Source organism: Triticum dicoccoides, chromosome 2B, assembly GCF_002162155.2.
Source record: "Triticum dicoccoides isolate Atlit2015 ecotype Zavitan chromosome 2B, WEW_v2.0, whole genome shotgun sequence".
Classification (NCBI taxonomy): domain Eukaryota; kingdom Viridiplantae; phylum Streptophyta; class Magnoliopsida; order Poales; family Poaceae; genus Triticum; species Triticum dicoccoides.
The window spans coordinates 781,368,244-781,378,250 of record NC_041383.1 but is presented as its reverse complement, the minus strand read 5'-3'; positions in this window follow the sequence as shown (position 1 = coordinate 781,378,250).

The window sequence follows — 10,007 nt, the reverse complement described above, 5'->3', positions numbered from 1 at the left end:
ATGCATGTATCTGGAAACACAAGGCTCATTATCGAGGGCGTTACTTAGCCTTGTATATGTCATAAAGTCCGAATACCTTAGGGAGTGTTCGTGTCGCGAGTTTGGCCTTATATGCATCAGCTCCGAATCATGTCTTTGGTCAAATGTTGGGTTTGCCCGGCTCCCGTGTTTTCCTGCCTTACGTTCCACTCTATCGGCTAAGGTGGCATCCGGAGACCTACTGTGATTGTGCCCTGGTTCATCTAGGTGAGCACCTCAGTAGAGAAAGCCAAAAACTGACTGTCATGATAAAGCGAGAGACTGGTGAACCACTCGATGATTCAGCGGAATCTTCATGATTCCTCCGCATTAACGAACGACGAGTTTCCCGGTCACGTATGTACGTGCACCGTATTCGGATGAACGCAGATGTACTAGGGGCTATATAGTAGCCCCACCGTCAAACTCCTATGGCTAAGTGAAAGTGTTAAAGCTATATAGTCTGATTGCCTGGTTCTCCGCGCTATCACCTCCTTAATGGACCAAGACGTTGGATCAAGTGTGATTATGCGCTTTTTCGAACACTCCCGCATTATATGCGTGGGGGCTGAAGCCGACGACTGCAAACTTTCAGGTTATATACATACATACACAAATGGCCGCACAGGAGGCACTATAATACTTTTAGGCAAAAGTATAAACACATCCTTTATAATCAAAATCGCATTGTTTTTACAATAGAGATACATGTCACTCGAACATGGTACTCTTCGAGCACTTAGCCTCTATTAAGCGGGCACCTTCCAGGACTTCTTCAAAATAGTGCTCGGTCGGGTCCTGGCCTCCCGCCGGACCCCGGGTTGCAATAGCGGTGGCCTCCATCCCTGCCCAGTATGTCTTAACACGGGCAAGAGCCATCCGCGCACCCTCCATGCACGCCGACCTCTTCACAACATCGATATGCGACACAGTACCAAGGAATTGTTGCACCAAACCAAAATAAATGTCCGGCCTTGGTCCCTTCGGCCAAAGATGATCCACGCCAGACCTCATGGCAAGCCCGGATAACCTATGGAGCTCAACCCACTCGGCCATTTGTTCGTTTAATAGCAGTGGACGCTTTGGAGCACTGAACTGCGACTAGAACAACCGTTCTACCTCATGATCTTTCTGATCTTTGAAATATTCAGTCGCATTAGCAACACTCTTGGCCAAGTCCAAGTACGCTTCCTCGGCACTCCATAATTGATCCAGAGGGGCATCCTTCGGATCTCAAAACTTCATACGCAATAGAAAGGGCTTCCTAGCCGTGATATCCCCGGCTTGAAGAAGCTCCTCCCTTGCCGCTCTAATCTTAGAGAGAGTCTCCTTAGCTGCTTCCAAGGCCTTCTTCAGGTCAGTCGCTTTCGCTTGCTTTTCCTTTTCAAGGAGCTCATATCGGTCGGCGGCACTCTTCAGCTCAACAGCCATCTTGGCTATTTTATATTCGCTCTGGCGATGAGCAACCAGTTCGACTCTTAACTCTTTGACCGCCTTCAGGGTGGCTGCATCACTTATTTGGGCTTGTTCCTTGGCTCGGGTAAGCTCCACCCGAATGGTCTCCACGGCAGCAGCTTCATCCGCAGTCACAGCATATTATAGATAATAGCATCATGCTCCTCTTACCATTTGATGACAAGCCAAACATAAATACCCTGGGCCTCGTCAAGCCGCTTGTTAACAAGCACGATGTCGGCATCCGCCATGTCAAGTTGCCGCTTTAGTTCGGCAAAATCAGTAGTCCGGTCTGCCGCCGGACCCTCAGCCGCCTGCACATAAAAGCAGCGTGATCATTACCTGGGATTATGATCCTCTGTTTGCCACCTCTGGATGGCAACCGGAGTCTCAGGGGCTACTATATATACGGAGCACACCTAGCATGTGCGGTACAGCCGAAAATATACACATTATTGTGCGCACGACAAAGCCTTTGAGAAGGCTCGCAAAAGCTTCATTCAACCCGCTTTTGGCAGATGAAATCCTCTCAAACACCATACCCATTAAGGTATGATGTGCCTCTGAGATAGTAGCTTGCTCTAGAAGACCCGTCAGTGTGTCCGGCAGTATGCCGGACAACCCCGGACTCTTCCTATTCCTCTCCTTGGGAGACGAATACTCCCGGCTTCGAGTGGCTGAAGTGTTAACTTCTGGCCTTGGCGGATTAGGAGAAATCCTCCGTGACGACACCTCGGGGTCGTCTGCCCCATGGGGCAGGGAGGCAGGAGGAGGCATTTCGCTCTTCATCATCTCCGGAAGAAGATCCCCCAAAGAAGAGCTCTGTTGAGAAGGGCTATGAGCCGGACTGCAAGAGATAGGTCTCGGTTATTATTCTCAGAGATAAAGCAGGATAAATTTACCAAAGTACTTTTGATTCACTTACAGCTCGGTCGAGGGCTGGCCCCCTTGCAGGCGTTGTGCGGTAAGGACGCCCTCTAGGGTTCCCTCGTTTGGAAACCTCCGTTTCCAAGTCTTCAGAGGCGGCCCTTTTCTTCCCGTGAAGAGAGGGGCTTTTAGATTCACCTCCCCGATTATCCTCCTTCACGGAGGCACTTACTCCCCAGATTTGGATGTGTAAAGTATGAAGCCCACCTGTGGCTTCTCTATCCCTCCCCTCATCTTCTCCTAATGGCACCTAATATGGTGCGCGCTCCAGCATCCTGGTTAATAAGGGATTTGGCGAGCCTTCGGCTAGAGGGGCCGAACACCTGATCCTCTCCGCCTTTCTTAGCCAATCCTGGCCGAGGGTAGTTTTCAGAATAATGTTATGATAAACATAAACAACATGTTCGGTTGCGGAGTTACTTACTTGGGTATCTGGACGATTGCTGTTCAGGCTCACATCCTCGATGGTGTCCGAACACTTTATTCGTGATCCGAGGAATAACCGATACATCCCTTCAAGCGTCATGCAAAAGAAGTGCTGAATAGTTCGCGGTCCTTCTGGGTTGAACTCCCACATCCGGAGAGGTCGACGTTTGCACGGCAGGACCCGACGGACTAGCATTACTTGAATTATTTTGACGAGGCTGACATCCCTCTTAAGAAGATCCCGAATGCGGCTTTGCAATGTCGGTACGTCATTAGCAGACCCCCAGTCTAGTCCCTTGTTGACCCATGATGCCAGTTGAGGCGGAGGGACCGAGCGGAAGGCATGGGAGGCCGCCCACTTTCTGCCTCGGGGAGCTGTGATGTAGAACCACTCCTGTTGCCATAAGTCGGACACCTCTGGGAAGGAACCCTTGGGCCATAGGGCATCGACGCCTTTGCTTATTATAGCACCTCCGCACTCCGCGTATCACTCATCAATCATCTTTGGCTTCACATTGAATGTCTTGAGCCACAGGCCGAAGTGTGGGGTGATGCGGAGGAAGGCTTCACACACGACGATAAACGACGAGATGTGAAGGATGGAGTCCGGAGCTAGATCATGGAAATCTAGCCCGTAATAGAACATGAGCCATCTAACAAAGGGATCAAGAATAAAGCCTAGCCCTCAGAGGAAGTGGGAAACAAATACGACGCTCTCGTTGGGTTCAGGAGTGGGGATGACCTGCCCTTGAGCAGGCAACCTGTGCGGGATTTCAGCAGTTAGATACCTGGCCTGCCTGAGCTTCTTGATGTCCTCCTTGGTGATAGAGGAGGCCATCCACCAGCCTTGAAGGTTGGATCCGGACATGATTGAAGGTCCGAAGCACTTAAGCCTGAGCCTTGGGTGTTAGAACTTGAGGTGGGCTAGGGGAAGGGGAGGATCGAGCGTGGGTATAAAAAGATAAGACCTTGGCCCCTTTATAAAGGGGGTGAATATCAAGCGTCCCCCACGTGACCGTTTGGAACTTGCCTAAAATTCAGGAGTCATATTAACAAACACGGTTGGGTTACCCACACCTGTATTGATGAGAATCTCGTGATAAGGGGAACACGATCTCTGCTTCGACAAGACGTGCCAAGGAAACCGCCTCGCAATATGTGCAGTAGCTGGTTGTGAAAAATGGTTCGAATAATGACCGGGCCGTGGCGTGATGTCATGCTACGAAAAGTTTTTAGCAGATTAGATTTGTGGGTTATTGTTCTCTCTACGGTGGTATGTGGAATTTGTTTTGCAGAGCTGGACTTGACTCTCGTGTTCAAAATCTTCTATGGAGTATTCGGAGAAGGAACCCGCCTTGCAATGCCGAAGACAATTTGCGCACCGGACTCATCGTCATTGAAGCCTGGTTTAGGGCCTACTAAGGGAGTCCGAGATTAAGGGGTCCTCGGACAGCCGGACTATATACTTTGACCGGACTGTTGGACTATGAAGATACAGTATTGAAGACTACATCCCGTGTCCGGATGGGACTCTCCTTTGCGTGGAAGGCAAGCTTGGCAATTCGGATATGTAGATCTCCTTCTCTGTAACCGACTCTGTGCAACCCTAGCCCCCTCCGGTGTCTATATAAAACAGAGGGTTTAGTCCATAGGACAACAACAATCATAATCATAGGCTAGCTTCCAGGGTTTAGCCTCTACGATCTCGTGGTAGATCAACTCTTGTAATACTCATATCATCAAGATCAATCAAGCAGGAAGTAGGGAATTACGTCCATTGAGAGGGCCCGAACCTGGGTAAACATCGTGTCCCCCGCCTCCTGTTACCATTAGCCTTAGGAGCACAGTTCGGGACCCCCTACCCGAGATCCGCCAGTTTTGACACCGACAGCTGCCTTACCGGTTAGTGTGCGGCATGGTGGCATGAACGACACTTGGTGCGAGCTCTAGGCTGGAGTGGCCGGACAACCGTATAGTGCATTGGTTTGTCAAGAGCCCAAGGACAGAAGACAAAGGAAATTTGGAATCCCCTTCAATCCTGGTCATTTATTACCGAGTAAAATGCATTGGCGGTCATCAAACTTGTCTTGATAGCTCATTTTCATCAATGTATACGAGATATGGTGATTATATGGTCACTGGCTTAGTGTATAGCTCCGTATTTGTCTGGTTGACTAGTCAAATAATCTGCATGCGCCTCATCAGCTCGTGTTCTTTATCTATCTACGCGGGCCTACCTGTCATTGGAGAAAGAAATATTGTAAAAACCAAAATTATGCATATGTGGGGAATCAAACCACGGACTCGTTGCTGCAATGCACCCTCGTTAGCCAAATGAAAATGAAATACTTCGCGTCAGACACTCACGCTCACGCTGTCAAAGTATGCTAATGCATGCACGTCGCCCGCTAAATCAAAGACCTGCTCATGGCGTAACGCAAATGGCGAGCCCATCACCTGCGTGCCCCGGCGGTGCCTGACATTACTGTTTAGACATTTTATGGAGGCCTACGCGAACGCCGAGCATGTATTCACCTGGCTCAACACCAACGGTCATACTCGGAGAGCCTTGCTCATGTATATCGTCCATCACAATGACAATCTATAAAATAGCCTAGCTAGAGAGGGTACAATGGTATGGAGTATGTACTATCGTGAGCGACTGATCTTAGTGCCACTGCACACGAGTGTGTGTCTGATCGATTCATCCATTATTCGTAAGTTATGCATGGTTGTGTGATGTCTAATAATGGTCGTCGAAGGCTAGCCGGCGACAAGAGCAGTTGTCAATACGTGCCGCATTTGCTTCAAAGGCTCGTCATCCATGAGTTCACACTTTACCACCAAGCCAGCGTCTGACTGCCCTGGCCTACCGAAACCCCTTCCATCGCTAGCGCGTGGTTCCCGCCTGAAACGATCACCGTCTCTCTAGAACGTCAATGCCGCATTCAGCGGACTTAACTCCAGGTGCAATTGGTGTGTCATTGACATGCGGGCCAGATGCCCGTTGGGCCCACATGTCAGTATCACTTGTGACTTTGCCATGCTCATATCACTGATGCTCCAGGAAATTATTTACTGTGATATGTTGTTTCTCTCGTGTAGGTTTGACCTGGAACTACCTGGACATCTTTGAAACACTGCACTCTGCTTAGATTCTGCTTCTCGATACCGTCCATTGTGGCTTTCCACACAGACTTTCCTGCGTATCATTACATCGGTTGCATATCATACGTTGTATGCGTGGCATGTAGTACAACTTGTCCTTTCTTGGTAGTGAGATACTAGTAAGATACCACTGGGATTCTGCGACTGACATTGGATATACCAAAATCCGTGTGCTTTCTGGTCATTTGTGTAAATGGTGCTCTTGTCTTTGCTACCCAGACAAGAATTCCATGTGCTCTTCCCTGTGGATGCATTTCTTCCGGACAAAATCGTTTATCCCTGCCCCTGTGGATGCATTTCTTCGGACAAAATCGTTTGATGGTGTTGATGATTATGGTTCTGGTTCGCATCATTTTCCCTGTCTATGGCCGAGTCAAAGGCCTTGGCCATTTTGTGTTCCTTTCGAGAGCTACAGGCAGTTCGATTGATTTGCCGCGCTTACCAGAGACCATTTCAAGGAGGACCAGCGAGGCAGAGGGTGACTTGTGATGATCACCAAGGCATGCCTGACCTGACTTTCGTTGCGGCTACGAGCTACTCTAAGTAGATATGAATGAATATGCGTGCAGTGGAGACTCTTGTGCACTCGTGTTCAACTTTGGAGTAATGGTGGAACACAAACAGTCCAAATCTCACCGGTAACATTGACCAGGACGAGGAAATGATCCACTCACAGTATGATATAAGTATGTGTGCCAAGAGCCCAAGATGGAGGGCAGCCACCACTCTCACAAGATACAACTCCCTCATTCCTGCGCCAACAAAAATCGCGTGAAACATGGCCATGGCGGCCAAAACCCAGCTTGTCTTGTGCATGCTCGTGGCCTTCTTCCTCCTCCTTGCCATGGAGGTTGCTGCTGCTAGGAAACTAGATGAAGGTACCGGATCAATCTCTTGCTCGCTCCCTCTGTATGTATGTGTATCTGCACTTGTAAACATGATCAATGCTTTGCTTCTTTGCTTGCTTCAGATGATAATTACAAGGGCACGTATCCTTCAATGGACTATCCAACTGGACCTCCACCATAGTCCATAGGTCTCCGGGAATATTTGTAGTACAACATATTTATACCTACACGCATACTCTTCATTTCATGAGAAATAAACGACATGTGTGTATATATGTACATGTTTGTTTCACTTCATGACCGTTAAACTAGTAAGAGCACGCATGCATGCATGCATGTATGTCCATCTTTCTCTTCGTACAACTGGATCTGGTGGATGAAATGATTGGTTCTTCCACGCGGTGCAATGCAAGTTTTTTTTACAGCTTATCATCAGAACAAGTTTGTATCGAATGAATGGAGCGGAGTTGTCTCTTGTGTCAACTTCTGTCCATCGCTTGGAAACTGAGGTTAGGAATATCATACGAATAAGAAAACTATAAAAATAAGATGATATATATATTTGGAATGTTGGCAGGCGAACTGCCAAATTCATTGATCAAAAGAAGGTATTACAAGAACCCCTCCAAAGCAAGATGACATATATCTTAATTTCTATAAGAAAAGATATATATCACTTGATTTATAGGGTAGACATTTTTGCATTGAGATTAGGCTAATATGTTTTCCTTTGAAATGTGAAGCATTGGTTCCTATCCTATACACAGCTTGACTTACTGCACCTGCCTTTGGGTGTATGACATGTGGGCCCAACAGATGGTTGGCCAACATGTCATACACTCAAAGATAGTTGTAGTTAAATCAAGCTCAGTCCTCCTATCCTACACACAAATAGCAATCTATTTGTACAAACCAAAGGGCTTGAAAAATAAGTCCTGCAAAATTCCTCTAAACCAAAGAAGGCATGAAACAATGAAATGGATACTCAAAATATGATCAACAAATCTTCTCCTACTTTCCATTATACATAATCATAAAAAAGCATGAAGACAACTTGAAACAAAGGACCAAAAATCGGCTAGTTGCTTAAAAACAAATATTTGTCCGATAACATTGTTGTGATCGGCCCACACGTCACTCGCGGGTTACTCATACCTCTAGATTACCTCTTCTAGTGCTCCCTCCTCCGTGTCACCTCCACTTGTCGTCGTGGGGCAAAGCCCAAGTGGAAGGCGGTGGGGAGAGGGGGAATCTCTAATGGGAGCGACTGTGTAAAGCAAGGGTCCACCTCCTAAAACTAAATGTTACTTGAAATCCTCAGCTCTAGATGTTTGTTCACATGGATATGAAATGCCAGAAACCATAATTGTCTTTATGCACAAGCAGATACATTTCTTATGTAGCCAGAAGAAAGCAAACTCATTAAACTCTCAAAAATAGATGCAAATGATGATGTTGGTGCTAATGTTGTCTTGCACACGAAGGGCATTGCCCGATGGATGACATACCAAGTGGCGTTTGTGCCCGGTCAAGATTGGATGCCTTAGTTGTGGGTCACATTGCAAAAGATGTACCTGAGTTCAAGCTTTTTCAAACATAAGCAGAAAACTTATATGGAAATTTTACAATCTATAGATTTAACAGATATCATTTTTCTATGTATTTTGCTCTAAAAAACGCCACGAAGTTGTAACCAAACTTCATATGAAATGCAGAATTTTGTGGTTCCGAACATGAAGAAGGCTATTCATGAGAGAAAAGTATCACACTCGTTGATGGATGATTCGAAGAAGATTATTCTTGGTTCTTAGAAGGCCAAGGTGAAGTTCAAGGCCCAAAATTATTAACATCGAACCAGCATAGCACGACCACGCTTGTAGTAACACAAACATCATGTGTGCTACACATAATGATATGGCAACCAACAAGGCTGTCGATGACCAACGTCAATCCTGCCACGTGTGAATTTGCTGCAAGAAGAAAGAAGAAAAAAATGTGCCTGTCAAACATCAGCCAACTTGAAAACAATCATCAATCAAAATAAACAATAAACAAAGAAACATTTAAAACGAAAATGGCTGTGAAAAGTGCGTACACCCTTGATGTTCCAACGAGCTCATTCCAAAACCCGTGGCATGTCATAGCAGTACTTTTACGTTGTAAGCAGCATGCCACATAGAGCTTGCCCTTTCTTTGTACTAAGATATCAGTGGGATTCCTCTCCCGACATTGGATATACCGAACCCCGTGCGGTCTTTGAACATTTTCTAGTGCAGCTCGTGTCTTCTCTGAGCAAAAAATAACAGTATAAGAATTTCATGTTGTGTTGCCCCTTTGGACGCATTTTCTTTTGGACAAAGTCATTTCTACTACTACTAGTCTTGTTGATTAATTCTTTTAGGGGTACACACTGCTCTTTATTGCTCAATGTTCGTAAGAGTAGTCCAGTTTGATCGTGTCGTAGCGCTTACCACTGACCGTTTCAATTCAAGCAGAAGGAACGAACAAACGAACGAGGTACAGCGACATGTGAGGCTGAGACGCATATCAGATGACCAGATGACCAGATGATACTTATCAACTCTATGATATTTGATTGGGAAATTACAACCCAAATGGCACCTACAGTGTATCACCGGGACAAGCCATGCATGTCTCCAGAAGTGGAGAAGGTCAAATTTTTTGTTGTCTATAGTCAACTCTGCTGAATACTTTCCCAGTGCTGAGAAGTTGAGACCCTTGTGCAGTGCCTCTTAGAGCATCTCCAGCCGGTCGGCCAAAGGTCGCTCCAAGGTCACCCCAAACGCCGCTTTAAAAGAACTAAACTCGGCCAAAATTTGACCAACCACGGCACAAATTTGAAGGAAATTTAGACGTTTCATAGATATTTGTACAAATTGAGAACATACTTTAAAAACAAACTAAAAACAACAACAACAACAACAACAACAACTACTACTACTACTACTACTACTACTACTACTACTACTACTACTACTACTACTACTACTACTACTGCTACTACTACTACTGCTGCTACTGCTGCTACTACTGCTACAACTGCTACTACTGCTACTGCTGCTACTGCTGCTACTGCTGCTACTGCTGCTACTGCTGCTACTCCTGCTACTACTGCTACTACTGCTACTACTGCTACTACTGCTA